Below are 23,765 nucleotides of genomic sequence, written 5' to 3'. Positions count from 1 at the left end.
GATCCGCCAAGGGCAATGCGATTTTGTCTCAAAAGAAGCTATACAGCCAGCTCGGTGGACATGCAATTACTCTTGAGATCTTTCGTTAACTGGGCTAAAAGCTAAGCTAATGCTAGCATAGACAGAGGCTTTTATCTATATAAGCTACAAAATCAAAAAGCAAAAAAAGAAGTAAAGAAAAAAGATAAGAATAACATTAGTAAACCGGCCTCACCGGCGTCAAAAGAAGAAGGATGCGGCGACGCTTTGAAAGGAGCTCTTTTGTTAATATAAGAGAGAATATTTATTGTGTTTTTAAGTTTGTTTTCTACAATACAACTTGTGTCTATGGAGCAGACAAGGGTTTTTTTGTTCTCTAGTTAAAAAGTAAAGACAAAACAAAAGCCATGATTATTAAGAAAAGAACTTTTATTTTAATTAAATAAAACTCATTAATTAGTAAAATGAAACATTTTGTTTCGAAAACAATTATAGAAGAACTGAAGATTTGCATTTATTGGATATTGATTCGCTTCAGTCTGATACGGTTCACGCTTTATCTGTTTTTAAAATAGCTCATTTTTTTATTAGCTAAACTTTTGCCCTATCTAGACTTGTTTTTTATTTGTATATAACTGACAGAGGCCTTACACACACATTTGACCATTTTTTTAATATCACGTCTCTATTTTACCTTTCCTTGTATGATTTATTAAACTCGGTGCTTTTTGATCCTTAGTTGTTCTGAAAAATGGAAAAAAAGATATAAAACAAAGTTTTATTTAGGTAGTTTTTGCCTCCTTTTGCTTTTATCTGCTACTTTTGTTTGGATAGTTTTTAATATCTGGCATTTCCCTTACGGCCTAAGTATCACATCCACTAATTCGCTCATAATTAAGTCATAATCTAAGATTTCCGATTATATATTGTTGACTATCCGCGCTTTGTTTATCTTGTTAGTATGCTCTTTTTTACTAGCAATGGTTATTTGTTTACTAGAATTAAAAGCTCTTTTTTTAAGAACTTGTCTAAACAATTGTCGTATTTTAAGGGTTCGTTTGCTTTTCATGGTAGCTCTATTTACACCTCTAGATATCTGGTATTAAATTGTTGGTTGTTTATTTTTTTATGTTTTAATTGAATTAACCCTTTTTGTAACTTTGATTACGTAAACTTATAAAAAAAGAATTGCCAATTATCTCCGTTCAGAGTTCAGTAGCTACTTAATCCTACTCCCACTCCCAGTCGGCCTGCTTGACCCTTTTAGATTCCCTGAGTCTGCACTAGCAATAGTCGTAGCTGTGGCTGCTATAGGGTTAGTGTTTATGATATTGATTTTATTCATAATCTACAAGGCCCTTCCACCTATTCCCAAAGAAAAGAAGGAAAAGCGCTCAACAGGCTATTGGGATGGCAGAAAAACTTCGAAAGTGGTGTAGCTGTGGCAAAAGAAGGTAGCGCAGAGAAGATTTGCTTTGCAACGAGGAAAGGGTGCAGTTGGGCTTTTATCGACCCAACCCCCCCGCACTGATAGCTCAATTGGATAGAGTCCCTGGCAATCAGGTAGTTAGAGGTTCAACTCCTCTTCGGTGCCCATTGTTTCATGCCCGACTCTACGCCGTACGGACGGGACGGATAGAAAATCTATTTGCACTTGGGTGAAATTGCCCGGCCTGCCTCACTACGCCCTGAGAATGAAGTAATACGACTTATTTTCATACGCTCATCAGTACGTAGAGTACCTATAGCCTTCGCGGTTCCGTCAGTCTAGCATTAAATAGATAGCTTATTATGCTTGAATTTCTTCAACTATGTCAAATATGCCATTTTCTGCAAGCAAGGACAAATGGAACTTTATCCCGTGATAGAGAAATCATTTACATTTAGTGGTCGAATCGTTGATTTCAAGCAAGCAAACCACGTTATCTTCCGGTTTCCTGGTACTGCCGTCTAGAGCGGTGCGTATCCACTCTTGCGAGTGGATAGCATTTTGGACAGCTGGGCCTAGACTATATTACAATGAAACTATCATTTATTCTTCATTTTCGCCATCATCTAATTGTATCGGGGTAGACATCTCAGTTGAGGTTAAAGTGTAGGGTACATTAGTTACTGAAGAGTTTGAAACCTCTGTTACTGGAGATTGATCTGTACAAGTTACTAAAGAGTTATCGGTGTTTGGATTCTCTATTATTGTTACTGGAGTTTGATTGGTTAAACTGTAGGGGATAGTTGTTATTGAAGAGTTATTAGTGTTTGAAACCTCAGTTACTGTTACTGTTACTGGAGATTGATTTGTACAAGTTATTAAAGAGTTATTGGTGTTTGAAACCTCAGTTACTAAAGATAGCATTGTAGAGTCTATATCCCGTATCTCCGAAATACCCAATAGATCACGACGTCCCTGTATCTCTTCAACTGAATCCTCGCTTAATGACATAGCTTCATTATAGAATTGGTGCATTCTCCCTAAGACATTTTCTATATTATATGCTTGATGAAAGGAATCTTCAGTTTGGGTAGATATTGAATCTTCAGTTTGGGTTGATATTGAATTTTCAGATTGAGTTGATATTGAATTTGTAGTAGATATATTTGAATTAAACAAAAGTGGCCTTTCATTAGAAAGAACTGAATTTACATTAGGTGTTAAATTGTGATTAAATATCCATTTTAAACTAATAAGGTAAACTATACCTTTCATTAAAACTATTATCCTATCAATATTATTATGCACTTGGTTGTAGTTAGGTTCAATACCTATTTGTTCTAGTTGTACCCGGGCTGCATTTCCTGCTGTTGCAATATCAGATAGCATTTCATCTGAAGTTCTACCTAAAACTTCTAATTGCATTTGAGCTGCTGCAATATTAAATAGTACTTCTGTAGAATTTCTACCTAATTGTTCTAATTGTATTCGGGCTACATCTCCTGTAACTACAATATCAGATAATATTTCCTCTGAGGTTCTATTTATTATTTATAATTGAAATTCATTAGAATTTACCCTTTCCGATATTATTTCACCTAATGATACTTGTGAAGAGTTAACATTTTCAAGAACTTGAGATTCCGTGTAACTTGAAATATCTTGAGATACTGTTGAACTGGGATCAATTCCATTAAAATAGTAAACAACTGCTGCTACAGCTACTGCTACTACTATTCCTAACAAAACAATAACTTTTGGGTTTTTATACCATACTGATGATTCGTCTAGCTTTATTGTAGAAGTTTCAGGCTCATCTACGTGATACGGTATTGATTCAATCTTATTAAAAAAGTTTATATTGTAGTAATCAAAAACAAAATATACAAAAACAAAAGTTATTAACACTTGAAGTAAAATTTTTAATAGTAACTTCTTATTTGCCATTGTTTTATAATTTAATATGTATGATACTATTAATGCTATTACTATACTATAAATAATAGGTATATTAATTGTAATTAAATCACTATTAAAATTGTTAATTAAACTAATTTCATTTATTGAACTTAAATAACTATTATTTATTATATGAAATATTAATGAAAATAAACTTACTACTTTTAATAACAATAGTTTTAGGCTTGATAAATTAGTACTTATTACTGAATTTACTATAGGAGGAGTACTTTGTATACTCAACGAAGAAGCTGTAGAAGAAAAACAAGAAGCAATTGGCAAAGAAGCAATTGGTTTCGATGCTTGGGGTAAAGATGAAGAAAATTGAAATGTATTTGTTTTTAGGGCTGAGGATTTCTCTTTTGATTGATTCTCAGCTGCAAATAAAGAATTGTCCGATGATAATGGTTTAGGTACAGGCCATAAACTATCTGACGTAGACGATATAGGATCGGATACGTTAGATATAGGAATGGAAACGTTAGATACAGAATCCGGCACAGGTGATACAGGATTAGGGTTACCATGGGATTTGATCATGCCGTGTCGACCGACACCGCACCGCGTCGATCGACAGTAATTGGTTTGACTACACCCTGTAAATGGAACTAATAGATAACTTCACATATCACCGTGTCTGGTTCAGGAACCAGCTCCTTCAAACCCTTACTTACCATAATACTACTACTACCTGCACTGGAGCCTCCGTCACCTTCATCTTTGTCTTTTTTTCTTCTTTTTTGTGTGTATTGTATTATCTATCTGCCTCTCCGGACACAGTATCTTGAGTACGGATGATGATGACCACATCTGCTGGCATGTGATTTTTGAACATAAAATCGAGTCCTTGTAAATGAGCAAAGCCAGGTGCTCTTATTTTACAACGATAGGGACGATTGGTTCCATTACTGACTAAGAACACACCAAATTCTCCTTTAGGTGCTTCAGCTGCAGTATAAATAGAAAAAGCTGGTACAAAAACCCCTTCTGTATAAGGTTTAAAATGGTGAATTAGAGATTCCATGGATTTTTTCATTTAAGGTCATGATAAAGGATATAGCTTATGATCATCAGCTTTAATTGTGCCGCTGGGCATTTCATTGAGACGTTGTACGATGATTCAAATACTTTCTCACATCTCTTCAATACAGATACAATAACGATCGTAGCAATCTCCCCTAGTACCCACTAGTATGTCGGAATCCGATTAGTCATGAACATCGTAAGGTGCTGATTTTCATAAATCCTAGCATACTCCTGGTTAGGATAGATAGGCCCCTTTGTCGAGCATTCCCCCCAACGGAGCCGTACGTAAAAGTTTCCCTTCATACGGCTCGAATGCGTTTCCGGAGGCCTGCCCCTATAACGCGTCTGCAGGCGCTTAGGGATGAGGGGCATTTATAGTCTATGCGTAAGCGTCCATAGCACCAGATTTTGGATTGAGAGTTCGGTTCATTTTCCTAAGCTTTTTGCTTGCCTCAGGACACTTACCGCGTGGCCCACGTTACGGAAAAAAGAAGGCAACCGTAACCAGTAAAGTGAAAACGCTACATCCGCTTCGCAGCAAAAAAGAGATAGCTCCGATGCACGCATAGATTAAGGGCTTATGCTAAGCTGGCCAAGACTAGTTACCAGTCCACAGAGCCTGGCTTGTAGGAATTTATTTCCAGATCTCCATACTTCCATACCGCCACAATTTTACGAAAGACACGCTGTTTACCCTTTATCCGACCCAATTAAACTCTGTGCTTAAAGCCGCCTCCTTCTTTAATAGATTTGTGTTTCTTTAATTTAATTCGATTTAAAGCGGGTCACGTACTTGCAGACTCAGCCTTTGCTTCTCAGGTCTTTCTTTACCCATACTCTGTTACATGCTTAGCCCTTACGGACGCACAGATAAATACAGGCTTATCATGTTCCATCAATGGCATCTAACCTATGCCGATTTCAGCGAACCGTGCTCTACTCCAGTGAACTCATGCAGTTTCAATATACCTAGAGGCCAAGGGTAAATCCATTCACGGCTGGCCCATCAAACTAACCAGTCAAAGATGGCCCTAGCCTTGCCTTGGTTATGCTTTACTGGGCTTATACACATTTGCTTACGCTGCCCTTTCCTCAGCTCACCTTAGCCTCTATTTTGGATTAAGAGACGTCGACTTCAAGGCTTCATACCAAGTCTTTACAGTCAAAGCGTGCTTGAGCAAGGTCGGGCAGAACCGTTGCCTGATGGGAACCTTCCCCATATTGCTATCGATGTCTTCATGTCGCACGACCTCTTAACATTACACCACTGAATCCCCGATCCAAAGCTTACTATGCAGTGACGGTACCGATATCCACTAATCATTATTTCCGAATACGGTTGTTGGTTGGCGTTTCCTCCGATTCGTCAATACGAGAAGCAAATTATTATGTAAATGAAAAGGTGTCTCCACTCAAGCCCAAAGGCAGATCTTATGCCACTCCACCTGATCATATATAACTGGCATACATCCTAGCTCCCGAGACCCTTTCATAGAATTCCAAAGCCATCATGAAAACGTAAATAGGGGTAAAAAGGTAAACAAAAGAATTGATTAAAGTAACAAATAAAATTAATTTATGTGTAAATTTTATTTTTACCCTTTTGTTTACCTTTTTAGTGATTATCCAATAAAGACCTGCCAATAAAATGATTCCCGAAAGTTTAAGTATCCAAGAACAAAGGGTTGGGTCGAAAGAATACGTCTCTAGAGGAGATGAGACAAAATCGGTCTGTAAGCCAGTAGCACCCCCAGTAGTGCTTGGGTCGGAATTGTCAATTTCAATTCTAGTCTGCTCTGGTAAAGCGACTTCCCTACGGGGGTTTTCTCTTTGTGCTCGTTACCAAAGTAACCGCCCCTCAAAGCGTAACCTTTCTTCCCCTAGTCGACGTTGGGTTTCTTGTTGGTTATACAACACTTGGAATTGATTTCGATAGCGTTCCGCAATGCTTTGGAGCCTTTCGACTTCTGAAAGCGCGTTACGCCGTTCCTTCCAAATGTGTATAACAAAGCATGAAGAAATACTCCAAGTTATAATACTCCCGAGGGCAAGGCCCAGACCTAAAAAAATAAATTCCATTGTTAAAATTTATCTTTTTTTTTGTTTTGCCTCGATGACTCAGAGGCTGTTTTATTTTCCATATTCATGGCAGTTTCTTAGTGGTTGGTTATAGTGGCAGATCCTTGCCCTTGAGGTGGGGTTTAGTTTGAAAAGTCATATACTGCGCACGCACGCAGAAAGGGTTCGTATAAGAAGTATGATCCCTTCGTTACCCTCATCTTTGTCTTTTTTTCTTTTTAGCTTCTACCCTTTCATCATAGATTTCTTTCACAAATTCTGAAAAGGGGCTTTCACTCACAGAAAAGAAATAACCGTGTTTAAGCTCTATCTGATAACCTAATTTTACTGCAAATTTCAACTCCTCTGTAAAATATACACCTGTAAATGTACCTATAGGAAAGATTAAGCTTGCGTTGGGATTGCCCTTCGGCACTTCAGGGCTCAACCAATTAAACTCTCGGTGTCTACGGCGTTAGAATGAACTTCGTGTATCCATTTATTTCTAAGAAATTACCAACGCTAGACTGGACGTATTCGACCATGCACCCAGATTATGCAGGGAAAACCAGCGATACTTTTTAAGAGCAAAGGGTACAGGAACGTAGTGGCGTTCTCAACTCATTCCTCTGATCCCAGTATAAATTGGATCGGCGAGAAAGGTTAACCCAACCCTGCTTGACACTTTGTGCCCCTCGCTCCCTAGTCTTGGCATAGGATTTAAAACATGGAAAAGGTGGGCTATAGGAAAAAGCGTAGGGAACCGCTTACTTTAAATAAAACAAGAACTGAAAGAAAGAGGACTGAACATAATACCGGGTGGAAGATACATGCTTTACCTTGCAAGTTGTGAAAGCTTTCTTCTCAATAAGAGTGAGAGTTAGTGGTATATAGCTTTATCGAAGCCCGAAATGAAACGATGTTGCACTGAAGAGGACTCGAACCCCTAACTACCTGGTTCGAAGCCAGGGACTCTATCCAATTGAGCTATCGGTGCGGGGGGGCTGGGTCAAGGAAAGCCCAACCCTGGAAATGTTTTTTGCGTTATTTCAGAATGAGTTTACGTAATTAAAGAAAATTAACTCAATTAAAAGACAAAAAAGTCAATCTTTGTCGTTGATGATCTCTCGGTTGGTTACCGAATAATTTAACCATCCCTTCCCTAAAAGAAAGTAATTACTTGATATATGTAATCCGTAATATTCGGATTCAGTCGTCAGCTGTGGTTTTTACCCTCCCCAGGGTGTCCGCTCTGCCCGTGAGACGGTTTTTTAACCACGACGTCTACGTTTAAGTTTAAAGGCAGTCCCTTTACGAATCCGGCTTCTAAGCCTATGGAACTTAACGAAAATCTTGACAGCGTCCCTGGCTTTATTATGAACGGCTTGGATTTTATCCGCCTCCTCCTGCGAAACAGTTGTTTCTGTTTCTGGATTCAGCGGCATGTCTTGCTCAACAAAAACTACTTCTGGAGTCGAAGGCAAGAGCTCAAACAGGGCTTTATACATGTCAATCAAAGGTTGCACCTGGGAGACTATTTGCGCGGCATAATGCGCTATCACTTCCTGGGAGAAGGGGACCTTCAAGAGGAGTTCTATGCCCTGTTCCGGGGACATGCTTAAAGGGAGAGATACCCCAGAGATGAGCATCAAGCCAGGAATAAGGTCCTTATGGAACGACGTGAACAGATGGGAGTTTGCCTCCTTAAACTGTACCGAAATCTGAGCCCATTCCTGCATTGTGGCTTCGCTGACTATGGAGGGGTTTAACTTGGTAGAGATAGAGTTTACTAGATTGTTTATTTGCGCAGGCTACAGCTGTGAAACGAATTCATAACCGTTCTCAGCGCTGGGCAATCTGCCTTGTTGGCAGGTTTTTAGTATTTTATCACAATCTTGCCAAGTTTCAAATAAGATTGAATAGCAATGCTCCTCCTTTAGTTGCATAAACTGTGAATGTGAAGACGCTTGAGTTACTATTGAAGAACTACTAGCGCCCATATTCATACAGTATGCTGTTTCAGCAAACCCAAGCCCAATTAGATTTAATAAAATTAAACAAAGAGCAACAAACAAGAATACCTTTCTCAACGAAAGAAAGGAGAGATATATGGTGAGGTTATTAAAAAGAAAGGAGAGATATATGTTGAGGTTCTTAGAAATAAAGGAGAGATATAAGGTGAGGTTATTCAAAAGAAAGGAGAGCTTTCTGGTGAGGTTATTCAAAATAAAGGAGAGATTTCTTTTTTTAGTGAGGTTATTCATGGAACTAAATACGTTTCCAATACCTACTGCTGCTCCTGCTAGGGCTATGGTAGCCGCTCCTACTCCAATTAATTTTGCACCTTCTAACGTAACTAATTCTTAAGTGTCTGTGTAATAATAATAAAAAGGTGTAGCTAGCACGCAAAAAAAGAACTTTTTTGTCTCAGAAAAGAAACAAAAAGAAATGTTATCAACACTTGAAATAAGATTTTTCTTAGTAACTTGTTATTTGACATTGATTTATAATTCAATGCGTATGATACTACTAATTCTATAATACTACTAATGCTATAACTATACTTAAAAGAATACTTATATCATATTGTATTAAATTACTATTAAAATTGTCAATTAAACTATTCTCATTTATCTCACCTAAATAACTATTATTTATTATATGAAATATTAATGGAAATAAACTTACCACTTTTAATAACAATAGTTTTAGGATTGATAACTTATTACTTATTACTGAATTTACTATATGCGGGGTTGAAACACATTGTATACCCTACAAAGAAGAAGAAAAAGCAATTGGTTTCGATGAAGAAGCGTAAAGCAAAGAAGCAATTAGCTGAGAAACTGCGGGTTTCAACGAAGAAGCAATTGGCAAAGATGCTACGGGTTTCGACGCTGCGGGCGAAGACGGAGAAGCTACTGGCAAAAAAGAAATTGGTTTCAACGAAGAAGCTACGGGTTTTGACGAAGATGATTTATGCGTATTTATTGTTAATTTTGGGGCCGAGGATTGATCTATCGATTGATCCTCAATAGCAAGGTAACGAGAAAGAATCAGGTGACAATAATGGATCAGCCGACGATAAAGGTTTAGGCATAGGCAACAAACTATCAGGCGTAGACGATATAGGATCGGACACTGACGATACAAAATCCGGCACTGATGATATAGGATTAGGCACTGACGATACAAGATCAGGCATAGATAAAGGATCTGGCACTGAGGATACAGGGGGGTTTGGTTCTGAAACCGATAAAGGAATTGATATTTCAGTAAACATATTGGTTACAGGCTTATTAACATCTGTTTTAATTTGTTGTAATCTTTTGATAGTTTATTTACTAATCTAAAAGTATAGTTACACGAATTACAAATCTTCAAAAAGTTAGCGTTTGTTTTAAATTTAAGTAACTTCTTTATTGTATCTTTATATAAGGTCTTATCCCCCCTAATTTTTTGAAACAAAATCAAATCATTTTTTAGAATCTCAAAAACTTGTTTTTTCTTCCTTCTTTTCTTTCACTTTTTATTATTCTTTTCGAGCGCTTCTTTTCTTTGAAGAGCTTTGCATCCTCATATTGTGAAATCCACTTTTGCATCACTGGATTGTGAAGCATGCAAAATCGGTTGATTTTAGCCTCTAGATCTTCCGTCATCTTCTTCTCAACACCGAGATTGCACATGACAATCCCAGATATGCGCTCATCATCTATGGTTCGCCATAGCGTGTCCCGGGCTTTATCAAATCCGTCTAGCCACTCTCCAATGTACACTAGGGACTCTGATACCAACCAACCTTCTGCCATGCTACCCTCCGGACGTGCCTTTTGACGCACATATCCCTTAAGCGTTTTCATGAAACGTTCTAAGAAGAACATCCATCTGGAATGAACTGTGCCAGCTATTTCCACCTCATCAACTATGTGAACAAGAAGATGCACCTGAATGGTTAGCATTGTAGTAGGAAAATGTTTCTCAAACATGCACACAAGCTCCGTAGCATTTAGTTTGGCGAATGGTATGGAGTCTACGTTGATCTCCTTTTGTGAGATCCATTGCACCAGCTTTGCAAGTTTGTAGATTGTGTTACGGATGTCGAGAGAAAAACATCCCTCAATGGCAACCGGTAAAATAAACAGTAAAGTATGTGCAACAATGATATTAAAGTCCACATTTTATGCAATGATATTAAAGTCCACTATGAACGTACCTGACACATTTTATGCCAATCGTGTGACTTCAAACCGGTAAGCTTTCCTTCTTTAGTAAAACACGTTCGGAGCGAGTGCATTACGCCAGTGGGGGTCCGCAAAGATCGAATGGTCTCTTTTACTTTGCGTTCTTGGGCTCCTGTGAAAATCCATGGTGCTTTAGGGAGTTTTATCGATCCATCAGACGCTGTTTGCGGCCAATATTGCTCCATACAATCCACATTTCTAAGGTCAACTCTGGCTCCCAAAGTATCTTTCTTGCCGGTCAGATGGTCCCATAGTAGATTACCCACATTCTTGAATATGTGCATTGGATCGAGCAAGTGATTGATCATGAGTCGGGGCCAGTATGGTAACTCATACCATAGAGATAGCCTCTTCATCCCTGGAGGCAATCCGTCATTGCACATCTCCTTCTGCTCTAACCATGCTTGTGCAGACATCCTTGGTGGCTCTCTTCCCAAAAAGCCGTCGCGTAACACATGATTCTCTGGAAGATACGCTTGATGACCTTCGTAGATTTGCTTCTTCAGTGAGGGTGCCCAACGTGCATTCAGTCTAGTTCCACATGTGACACATGCTCTGTATCCGCTTGTTTGAAGCCATGCATGTATACACATGATAATAGATCAACTATGGGAAAAAACAAGATTTACAGTGTTTGAGTGAGGAGTGTCAATAGATCACCTAAGCATTCTGTTAGCCCGGGATAGTCATGCATGGTCCACATTAGAATGCCTCTGATCAAAGCATTCCGTCATCCTGTGTGTCGGCTCATATCCACCACCTCTATGCCAATCCACAATTGTTGTAGCTCTTCCAATAGTGGACGAAGATACACATCCATATTCCCCACTTTATATCGCCCTGGCACAATCAAGCTTAGCCATAGGTGCCCCTTCTTCATAGTCAACCACGGGGGAATGTTGTAGTTGACGATGACAACGGGCCATACATTGTAAGATGTTGATCTTTGACCAAATGGATTTACGCCATCCATAGCCAGGCCTAAGCGCAAATTTCAAGCTTCCCTGGCAAAATCCGACCATGTTCCATCTATATGTTTCCAGGCTGCGCAATCTGCAGAAATTCGTAGCACACCATCCGAAGATTTATTCTCCTCATGCCATGATGCTAGGGCGGCCATGGACTTACATTCAAAGAAATGCTTGATGCGAGGAAGCAGAGGAAAATGTCGCAAAACCTTTTGTGGAATTTTTGTCCCGTGGAGATCTACTCGATATCTTTCGGAATCACATTTCGGACACTTCTCCATGTCTATGTATTCCCCTCTGAAAAGAATGCAGTCATTAGGACAAGCGTGGATAGAATTGTAATCCATCCCCAAGTTTCGCAAAATCTTTCTTGCTTCATCTCGGGAATCTGGCATCACATTGTCAGCTGGTAGTATGTGCTCTTTCAGCAATCTACACAACATAAAAATATGATACAGTCGTGTAAAAATCTATCAGATCATTATACATTTAGAGTTTTATTAAAGTAAACTAATTGTAATAGATCACCTGAAAAGCGCTGTGACGCTAGTGTCACTCCATCCAAACTTTGCATGCATGTTGAGAAGAACCAGGAGTGCTTTCAATCTAGACATACGTGCTCCATTATACAATGGCGTATCGGCTTCACTTTTCATATCATCATAGATAAGCCTTTCTGAATCCATGATCGTCTCGATCATTTCATCAATCTCGGGCTCAAACATTGCCTCGTTGGGAATGTGCTCTGCATGATCATCCCCCGAGCTGTCAGAGGCTACATCTTGTGGCCTCACATATGCTGCTTGACCAAAGCGCCTGCGAACACGTCTATTGGGTTGCAAGATTGCTGCTTGTTGGCCAGCGTCAGAGTCCGACGAGTTATAATTGGCAAAAACTCGATCTATAATAGATGGATTGAACTCGCCAAATTTGCGAACGTGCTGCAAAGAAACACGTCTTGTCCGTCGCACAGCATGCTTGCATTGATTACAAGGACATAAGACCCTCGTTGAGAGATAGGTGTTTCGGTTGGACGGTCCCACATCCTCGTCACTACTCATAATGAGGATAAAAAACTTATAACCTGGACAACAAATTTAATATTCTATTGGCATTCTTCATCTTATCTCTCTCTCTCTCTCTGTCTCTCTCTCTCTCTCTCTCTCTCTCTCTCTCTCTCTCTCTCTCTCTTTACCTCACATTCTCTAGTCATGTCCAATCCCCGCACACCTCGGTCTAGAGGTGCACGGAGATCAGAACCACCGGGTTATAATCTCGTCTTTATTGGTCAATACGTATATTTGTGGGTACAAGAAATCTACACACCCACGCCTACATGATACTGCATGTAGTGGACAAAACCCCTTTGCCTCATCTCTAGCTGTAGCACTTCACAGCATCTTAACATCTTTTCACAGTAGATCTTTTCACTGTTCGTCTAACTCTAAACCCTAAACCGTAAGTAATTCTTGCGTGAAATCGATCTAACGTAAATAAGCGTAAATCTAAATAAACATAAATCTAACTAAAAATAAACATAAATCTAATTTAACGCAAGTCTACATCTAACCTAATCTTTAACGTCTTTTGGGATAGTTTCCTACGACGTTAAAACTCTCTTCTTCTTGTGTGTGTGTGTGTGTGTGTGTGTGTGTGTGGGTAAACCTAAATAAACCTAAGTCTAATCTAATATAACATAAATCAAAATCTAACGTAAATTATGTTATATTAAAAACAAAGAACTAAACTAACAGGGATTATAAGAACCTTAAAACTAATTAAACACATAATTTTTCACATAACTCGACAAGAGTTGGCATTCTCATCACTAAAGATGTGAGAGTTAACTTCCGGCGGTGACGCTGCCTCATCTCCATCCACATCTGATGACAGCAATTGGCCCTTTAGACCGTTCTTGCTCTTGTTACTAACTTTGAAGTTGCTGTTGAATGACTAGAGGTTGTCTAGATGGTCATTGTGTCGGGGATGTAGTGACTCTTGCCGCCCTCAAGATCCACCTTCTTCCCTATCTTCTGAAGACATTTCACCAGTACTTTTGGATCGACGGAGCCCACCATGAGTGAAGGCAGCAATACCCTATATTCCATTGAGGGCTTTCTTCACCCGCTTCATGCAGGCATCGCAGTCTATGGAGACCTAAATCTAATATAATATAACGTATCTAAATCTAGCGTAAATAAACGTAAATCTAGTTAAAAATAAACCTAAATCTAATTTAATGTAAGTCTACATATAACCTAATCTTTAACGTCTTTTAAGATAGTTTCCTACGACGTTATAACTCTCTTCTTCTTGTGTGTGTGCGCGTATGTGGATGTGTGTGCCAATAAAAAGAGATTAATGGTATAACCTTTCTATCACCCATGCCAAGTATGATAGATTGATTATGCCATTTCCCTCTTGAATAATAGGTCTTGAGTTCAACTCCTCGTCGGCTAGATCTTTAGGTCTTTTAATTTTAATTAGTTTCCTACGACATTAAATTAGTTTCTCTCTCTTTCTCTCTCAATGTGTGTGCGTTTTTTTGGATCGTATGCATGTTTTCTCTCTCTCTTTTCCTCTCTCAATGTGTGCGTTTTTTGTTTATGCATGTTCTCTCTCTCTTTTCCTCTCTCAATGCGTGCGTTTTTTGTTTATGCATGCTCTCTCTCTCTTTTCCTCTCTCAATGTGTGTGTGAATTCTTTGTTTATGTATGTGTGTGTGCGTTTTTGTTTTTGTTTGTACTCTCTCTCTCTCTCTCTCTCTCTCTCTAAAAAACACTATGTGTGTGTGTGTATGTGTGTGTGTGAGAGAGAGAGAGAGGGAGAGAGAAAGAGGGGAAGGGAACATGAGAATGAGGAGAGGGAAGGAGCATACCTGGCTCTCCTTCCTCTCCTCGTGTGTGTGTGTGTGTGTGTGTGTGGAGAAGAAAGAGAGAGAGAGAGAGAGAGAGAGAGAGAGAGAGAGAGAGAGAGAGGGAGAGCGTTACCTGCTCCTTGCATGAGGGCGTCGAAAAACTCAGATCTGAGATCTGAGTTTTTGGGCGTGCTCGGTTATTTTTTTAGCCCAGCCGGTGTCGCTATGAGCGTCGCAAATTTCCAAAGAAATTTGCGACGCTCATAGCGACGCCGGGATTTTTTTTTTTGAGCGTCGCTGTGTGAGCGTCTCTAATATGAATAGCCTCTTGTAGTGTTAGCTACCTTGCAGTAGCTTAATAAGGGAACGAGGTTAGCTCAAAGAACTTAAACTTAAACTTGGCAAGCTGAATCTTACATACGTTGGCTTGTTTTTGTGTTGCTTCGAAACCTAGAGAAAATACAAGCCTTTTGGAAGGGAAGCGATAACACGTAACCAGGACATACGTAGGCGCGAAGCTGCTGAAATCGTATTGGCATGGCCTAATCGCATTACTACGCTTAGGACAAGAGCCTCGTCACTATGTTATACAACCTTAGACCCTACTTACGTGTAACACGACGAAGCACTTGAACTTTTAGCTGCCGCTTTGAATACATGAATAAATTGAGGCCCGAAGGGATGAACACGTTAGTACTGACTGATTTGCGATGGCTAAAGTCTTACTGCTCTCTAAGGGACGAAGGGGGCAGCCGAAGCGAAGGCGCGATGCATTTTCGTGTAACCGATAGATTGGCGTTGCCATAGATATGAACTGCCCGTTGCCTGCGGCCCTCGTTGTTTAATTGTACAGAATACCTTTTCCTTGCCTCGCCACTTAGGATCAAGACTAATGCAGGGTACGTACAAAGCAAAAAAAGAACCGATACGATCAAGAAAGAAAGATAGCCCCCGTAACCCCTAAAAAGTAAAGATAGGCAATATCCTGCAAAGGCAGCCAAAGTAGGCCTCGTGGAACTGAGAAAGGTTAGCCTCCCCGCAACCAAGCAAGCACTGCTTTGATAGCAAGAAAGGCTAGAGGTTGTAGGCAGAAAGTATCGAAAGCAGGCAAGAAGGGAAAGTGGGCCAGTGCAATAACCCAGACATTATTGATCCTCTGCTTTTATTTACTCAATTTTTTGCCTTCCTTCCCGTGGTTGGCTTGTTTGTTTGCCCTAGCGACACCATTAAGAGGAGTGGGTGATTGTGATTAGAGATCAATTCACTGTCGCTTCAAGTAAACGATGAGGTTACGAAACCCGTCATGGCGATAACATGGTAATTTAGAAACAAGGCGTGTATGAGGAACTATCAATGTCTACCGTTTGCGTTGGGATTGCCCTTCGGCACTTCAGGGCTCAACCAATTAAACTCTCGGTGTCTACGGCATTAGAATGAACTTCGTGCATCCATTTATTTCTACGAAATTACCAACGCTAGACTGGACGTATTCAACCATGCGCCCAGATTATGCAGGGAAAACCAGCGATACTTTTTAAGAGCAAAGGGTACAGGAATGTAGTGGCGTTCTCAACTCATTCCTCTGATCCCAGTATAAATTGGATCGGCGAGAAAGGTTAACCCAACCCTGCTTGACACTTTGTGCCCCTCGCTCCCTAGTCTTGGCATAGGATTTAAAACATCGAAAAGGTGGGCTATAGGAAAAAGCATAGGGAACCGCTTACTTTAAATAAAACAAGAAATGAAAGAAAGAGGACTGAACATAATACCGGGTGGAAGATACATGCTTTACCTTGCAAGTTGTGAAAGCTTACTTCTCAATAAGGGTGAGAGTTAGTGGTATATAGCTTTATCGAAGCCCGAAATGAAACGATGTTGCACTGAAGAGGACTCGAACCCCTAACTACCTGGTTCGAAGCCAGGGACTCTATCTAATTGAGCTATCGGTGCGGGGGGGTTGGGTCAAGGAAAGCCCAACCCTTGAAATGTTTTTTGCGTTATTTCAAAATGAGTTTACGTAATTAAAGAAAATTAACTCAATTAAAAGACAAAAAAGTCAATCTTTGCCGTTGATGATCTCTAGGTTGGTTACCGAATAATTTAACCATCCCTTCCCTAAAAGAAAGTAATTACTTGATATATGTAATCCGTAATATTCGGATTCAGTCGTCAGCTGTGGTTTTTACCCTCCCCAGGGTGTCCGCTCTGCCCGTGAGACGCTTTTTTAACCACGATGTCTACGTTTAAGTTTAAAGGCAGTCCCTTTACGAATCCGGCTTCTAAGCCTATGGAACTTAACAAAAATCTGGACAGCGTCCCTGGCTTTATTATGAACGGCTTGGATTTTATCCGCCTCCTCTTGCGAAACAGTTATTTCTATTACTGGATTCAGCGGCATGTCTTGCTTTACAAAAAGTACTTCTGCAGTCGAAGGCAAGAGCTCAAACAGGGCTTTATACATGTGAATCAAAGGTTGCGCCTGGGAGACTATTTGCGCGGCATAATGCGCTATCACTTCCTGGGAGAAGGGGACCTTCAAGAGGAGTTCTATGCCCTCTTCCGGGGACATGCTTAAAGGGAGAGATACCCCAGAGATGAGCATCAAGCCATGAATAAGGTCCTTATGGAACGACTTGAACAGACGGGAGTTTGCCTCCTTAAACTGTACCAAAATCTGAGCCCATTCCTGCATTGTGGCTTCGCTGACTATGGAGGGGTTTAACTTGGCAGAGATAGAGTTTACTAGATTGTTTATTTGTGCAGGCTGCAGTTGTGAAATGAATTCATAACCGTTCTCAGCGCTAGGCAATCTGCCTTGTTGGCAGGTTTTTAGTATTTTATCACAATCTTGCCAAGTTTCAAATAAGATTGAACGGCAATCCTCCTCCTTTAGTTGCATAAACTGTGAATGTGAAGACGCTTGAGTTACTATTGAAGAACTACTAGCGCCCATATTCATACAGTATGCTGTTTCAACAAACCCAAGCCCAATTAGATTTAATAAAATTAAAAAAAGAGCAAGAAACAAGAATACCTTTCTCAACGAAAGAAAGGAGAGATATATGGTGAGGTTATTAAAAAGAAAGGAGAGATATATGTTGAGGTTCTTAGAAATAAAGGAGAGATATATGGTGAGGTTATTCAAAAGAAATGAGAGATTTCTGGTGAGGTTATTCAAAATAAAGGAGAGATTTCTGGTGAGGTTATTCATGTTTATCTTGTTTTCTGTTTTTAAGATACAAATAAGATTGAAAAAGCCATCGTCAAAGCAAACAAGGCAATAGCTTCTGTTAAGGCAAAGCCTAAAGTAACATAACCAGATTCTCCCCCTGATCTTTTTCGTCTTTTCTAACAGGCAAGCATAAAAAAAAGGGCCTTTCCATACGAATCATGCCATAAACTAATTTCTGTGTTTCCTCACTATTGCTCAAAATCCACATTTAGTGGGCCTTCCCCAGGGTGACACTGAAGGTCTACCTCCTTTCATGCGGCCTTCGCCTCCTCCATAGAGATAATCAACCAGATTCGTGGCAACACCTCGAACAAGGGGGCCCGGGCCCACTCGTTTTTGAACTTCGACTCCCTTTGCACCCTGCGAAGACTTACTCCTTCTCTTTCTTTATGCAGGCCAAACTGTAGTTTGCTTCTTTATTCTAGAGGGATTTTTATGGGAAACACCTTCAATTATCAGTACATATGGTTCATTGGGGAAGACCCAATGATGGCATGCGGTTGAACGCCAGAGTGATTTGTAGGAACTGACTGCTAAGGGCCCGGGGGGCGGAGCTCTACTCCAAATGGTATAGCTATAGCTGTAGATTTTGATGGCGTTCATTTAATGTTCGCTTTCGTTTCTGTCAGCTTGTGCCCCCTCTACGAGTTCTTTTAGCTGCTGGATGAATATCTCCCGCGGTAAGCCCGTTCGGACTAAGGCTTCTTGAAGCAGTGCTTCTGCCTGCGTTTGTTGCCCAAAAACTTCTGGTAGTTGTGATTGGTTGGGGAGATTTTCAAAAAGGAGCCCGTATAGGTAGGTTAAATGAGAGGAGTTTTGCAATATTTTTTGCAAATAATGTCGAAGAAAGAAGGCAGGAAGGAGCTGCGGGTCCTCAGTGTCTTCTTGGCGACGTTTCTGCAAACGTTTAAATTTTGAGTATAGCCTCTACTCTTTCTTCAAGCGGCGCTTCCTCTGGCACTCGCAAGATTCTTAGCTCCGCAGCACTAGCGGCTTCCTTCAAATCAAGGGCTAGGAGACTAAATATATGTAGCAATTTGGCCGTGGTTTGCTTGATGCCAGGGATGATCGAAGAAATGCAACTTTTTTGCTGGACAGTTAGGCTTAACTCTGGCTCAAGGGTTCGCCGGTCTTCCTCCTCGATCATCTCATCTCCCCCCTCGAAGTCTGCTGAGAAAATCCGCAACCGTAAGATTATGGTATTAAGCAAGGGAGTTAACGCTCCCGGCTGCATGGAGGCAATCGCTTCATATGCGATAGTTGCCTTGGGCAATTCCCCTGTCGAACAACCTCTTCTGATATTTTCGATATATTTCCAGGCCTCTAGGAGATAACATCGTGCATCTTCCTCCGGAACCTAGGCAAAGTTTTGAATCTGACGTTCTATAGGGGTGGGCCCGTGTTCATCTGTCAATCTATTACAAATTGACAGTGGCAATTGCCTCCCAGAAATCTCTCTATGATAGAGTTCCCTGAGAAGGGTCTTTCTCGTCTCCTCACAATAGGCGATTTGAGGCTCCCAGAAGGAGAAAAAGGGAATTAACAAAAAAGAGGGGACTCCTAAAAAAGGAGAAATAATTCGCATTACAAGTTTTTTAATAACTTGATGGTGGAGATGACAAAAACGAACTACATTAGCATGACTCAATTGCGGCTACAGGGACTTACGTTTCAACCAGTCGAAGAAGTCTTTAAGTAGAAGCATGGCTTTTAACAGTTCCTTTCACGGCCTCTTGCCCTGGATGACGTCCTTGTTACTTTCGTTGCCTTCCCTTTTAATACGAGGCATTAATGGAAGGCGCCTATTGTTGTTTCTGCCTCTGTTGCTAGTGTTGGTATTGCTGCGGTTTTCGCTACTTAAATATCTAGATGGCATTAGTCGCCACGCCACGGATTAGCCAAATTAAAATAGCAAAATTCTTAAGCCATTTCTATTAATTCGAAAACTACACATTTTTCCAAATCATCGTAACGTACTTCCACGTATCCACTTAAGGGAAAGTCTTTCCTTAATAGGTGACCTTTGAACCCATAATCCGTTAATATACAGCGTAACTCATGATAATGGCAAAAGCGCACTCCATACATGTCCCACACTTCTCACTCCCACCGACCAGCTAATGAAGATATACTGATTACTGAACTTACAAGAGTGATCTCGTTTACACTGATTTTGATACGAATGCATGATTTATATTAAGTAGTCGGTAATTAATAGATAACTATGATTCTTTGTTTTTGGGAAGGGTAATCGACTTCGCAAATATCAATCAAAATACCGAAACGTGTATTAATATGGCATCTGAAGAATAATAATATTTCATATAGATAATCCGGAGTAACGTATAATATGCTTTCTTTCTTTGAGATTTCAAATCTATATATCCGTTTGGAAACCAATAGAACAATAGCGAATGATTCTGGCATACTGCAGGTCATGATAAATTGAAAGGTGACTTTTTGTATTGGGTTTTTCATCTCTTGTATCCATAACCTTTTTTGATGGGCGAGGGAGGATTCGAACCCCCGACACCGTGGTTCGTAGCCACGTGCTCTAATCCCTTGAGCTACAAGCCCTGTTTCCACAGTTTATAATTGTTTTGTGTTCAGCCCTTTGAGGTGTTTGGATTTCCCGGGGATCTCAAATTTCCTATAAACAAAAAAACCCTAACTTTCGCTTTGACTATCGCCAAGTGGGCAGGTAACACAAGGTACGAGATTAAGAAGAGAAAACCCAAGTGCCATTACGCTGTGGTTTGGAGAAATGGAATTTAGCTTGTCTTTTGGAGTCCTGGCTTTATTGGTAATAATTATGATGTTGATGTTTTTTTGTTTCTTTTGCCGCTATCATGCCATGGCACGGTAGCTACCACTACCGAACTATGTAGAAAGCTCCCTTTTTCTTTAGCACTTAGGAGGCGGAGTAAAACCTATCCCGATCCTCCTTTTTGCTTTTCTTTCTTTAAAAAGTAAGAATCCTTTGTGCGTATTAATACTTCTTGCGGAGTCCACGCTTTCAGAGTCCATGTTGCCATCAGAGTCTATGCAGCCAAAAGATGTAGCCGTAATAAAGGGCGCTATGTTGATCAATTTACCAGTGTTCTGTTGGAATAACCGGGCGTATGGTTTCACAAAACGTTTGATCGATATTTCCTACCTGAGCGATTAGTGTGGACATTCTGGCGATATGTTCTTTTTATACCTTTAGTAAATCTTGAAAGGCTACTTTGACAAAGAAAGTTGGAAAATGATGGGTCATATAACATTGAACTAATCATAGGATATTGGCTTGAGGTTTTGACATTCATGGCAGTGGTCTACGTGCGACAAAAGGTGTAGTTGATCTTTTAGAGAAACTAAAACAAGAAGCTAGTGACAAGAAACGTAGCAAAAGTGGCCATAATTAGTGGGACTTTTGTATTGGTCGTAGTCACCCGGACGTAGGTTTGGAAAATAAACTATTAACTAGGGGTCGACTTATTAATACATATGTAGGTTTGGAAAATTAACTGGTAACTGAGGAGGTAGCTGTAGAGATGACTAAGTTAAACACTGATGCCTACATGAAAGAAAACTACAAAAGAGAGACAAAAGAAAAGAATGGTTGCAAGAGTCTTTGGGAAATGGAATCCAGGATAGCGAATAATCTTACTTTACTAGCGGCCTGTAATTTGAGTCCCATCTTACCCAACTTTACATTTGGAGTTGGCATCATCTTTGCTAACTGCATAAGGTATAACGCACACTTAAGTGAACCTTGCGGTTCATTAGATGCAGGCAAGGAAACAAAACCTCTTTTGCATTGTTTTCACGGAAACCCGCCAGAAGAAAAGCATGTAATATGCCATATAACTGACGTTAAAAGAAATGAAACCTAAAACGAAATCTACGCGTAGAAAGTCATATGACATACATGCGGAAAGGAAAGGGTCGGACTTTCCTTTCCTCGGTGTCGGCGCGACTAAGACAAAAAGCGAATAGTTAAGCTACTTGTTACTTCCTTCTTTTAGATTACTTACTATCTTTCCTAACGGGCAGGGCACAACGGGGGTTATTTTTCATCTCTCAATCTTTGCTTTCCTTTTTAATTTTTTTTCTTTCTGGTTTTCTAATATTAATTTTCTATGAGTTTCGGCCCAAGGATCGTCAAGATCGCCGCCCTCCTGTTCGGAGTCGGGTTTTTTCAAAGCATACTTGTTTGCTTAGTTCTTGTTGCTCCTATTCGGAGTTGGGTTTTTTCAAAGCATACTTGTTCGCTTAGTTCTTGTTGCTCCTGTTTGAGTTTACCTACACTTAAGGTTCTTTGCTCTTGTTCTGGTTCTTTATCCCCTACTTCTTTCTCTACCTGTAGTGCCAATTCGATTAGTTTTACTTCAAGGTCTCTCGGGTTAGACTTTGCCACCTTTTTAACATACTCTGCTTCATTGCGCGGAAGACAAAGTTGAGCCTTGGCTGCGTTGTCGAACCTCCCAAACCCCTTGAGATACCGTTGCTGAGACACGGCAGGTAGTCTATCATACACTTTCTTTAAAACATCTATCGAGTGTAAGCGAAAGCCTGCACGCTCGCTTAGCTGAGAAAGATCGCTCTCTGTTAGCAAGTGGTAACCCAAATTTCAAACCTTCCCCGTTGGCTTTATTACAAGTACTGTACCAAATACAATACCGTAATAGCGTGGAAGCTAATCGACCTGCCTCTAAGGGCTCCTGTTCACTAAAAAAATGGACCTCTACTACACGACTATGAAAAGCCTCTTAGTTGTACATAGGAGGGACATTATTTCCTAATAACATAATAGGCACATTATGATCTTTCGTAAAGATCTTTCCGTACTTCGTATCCAATGCCACCCCTTGACCGTCTAATATCATGTTTAATAAAGAGGCATCGGTTTCATAGGCATTAAACTCATCTATCACCCATACGCTATAATGTTTGTTACCACCTGTAAAATCATTCGGACGCCTAGGTACAAAGTAGACTAAAAGAAACTTCCTTAGGAAATGAACCAACAGTGTCTTTTGTGTGCCGGGCAGTCCTAAGATCAATAATCGCGCATCATAATGCTAATTCGATTTCGGGTCTCTACACTGTTTGTTCTTTTTTTAGATTTTTGCTGGATAGCTACTGTTATGTCAAAATCATAAACCAATTTGCCTTTTGTTATCATTTGCTCTAAACTTGTAATGCTATTTTTAGTCGATTTATTCATGATGCACATTGTTGTTTTTTTGTTTTTTTGTAGAGCAAAATAAGCGTTCTCCATATTTTATTTCAAAATAACTTTTTAGTTGTTTCATAAGAGAGCGCCTCCTTATGTTTAACACAAATACCACAACGAGCTTGCTGTTCTTCCGTAGTAACGTATTAGCGACTTTATTATTATTATGCGTTCTATCTTTTGTTTGCTAACACATAATTGTGATGTTTTGTGTTCTTTCGCTGCATTGGTGCTGGGCAAAATGTTACATAGAAACGAGATTCCCTTTCTTTAACAAGAAAAAAGCAATCTATACAAAAGTGATTCTATTAAAGCAGTTATTTAATAACAATAAAACAATGATTATGTTCCTTACCTTTACACAAATGCGCATATCACAGGCCTAAAAAGCGCTAAGTAATGGTATAGTGAAATAATTGCATGAAATGCAAGGTTTGATGGCATTTCATTGACTCTTGTGATAGAATTATCATCTTTTGGTATGGTAAGAACGTTTCTTTTTTACTATCCTAACGTTGAGGCTGTAGGCTGGTTTATTGAACGCCTACCGAGCACTGTGTTTGATTACGCAACACTTAACTTGTGATTAGCAAGTCTGGCCAACTGCATACGTACGCATGCGCGCAGAGAAGACAGATTAACGTTTAGCATTGGCTAAATACGTTTAAACCATACGTTTTATGCCACTTTTTCCTAAATTAAAGGTTAATCATTCACCATGATAGATTGGTCAAAAGCGTGCACCGAAGCGAAGTTGACTTGAACCCAACTAGCTACCCAAGCCAAGGTTACTTT

The 23,765-nt window shown here is 39.9% G+C and overlaps 1 pseudogene; it reads left to right on the top strand.

Moving 5' to 3' along the window:
• The first annotated feature begins 7,520 nt into the window (after positions 1–7,520).
• On the top strand, positions 7,521–8,073 carry LOC147447840 (uncharacterized; annotated as a pseudogene).
• Positions 8,074–23,765: the final 15,692 nt, after the last annotated feature.

The sequence above is a fragment of the Adiantum capillus-veneris genome, chromosome 11 (genome assembly GCF_014529385.1).
Source record: "Adiantum capillus-veneris isolate H3 chromosome 11, ASM1452938v2, whole genome shotgun sequence".
Lineage (NCBI taxonomy): Eukaryota > Viridiplantae > Streptophyta > Polypodiopsida > Polypodiales > Pteridaceae > Adiantum > Adiantum capillus-veneris.
This window is presented reverse-complemented; position numbering and strand designations above follow the sequence as displayed.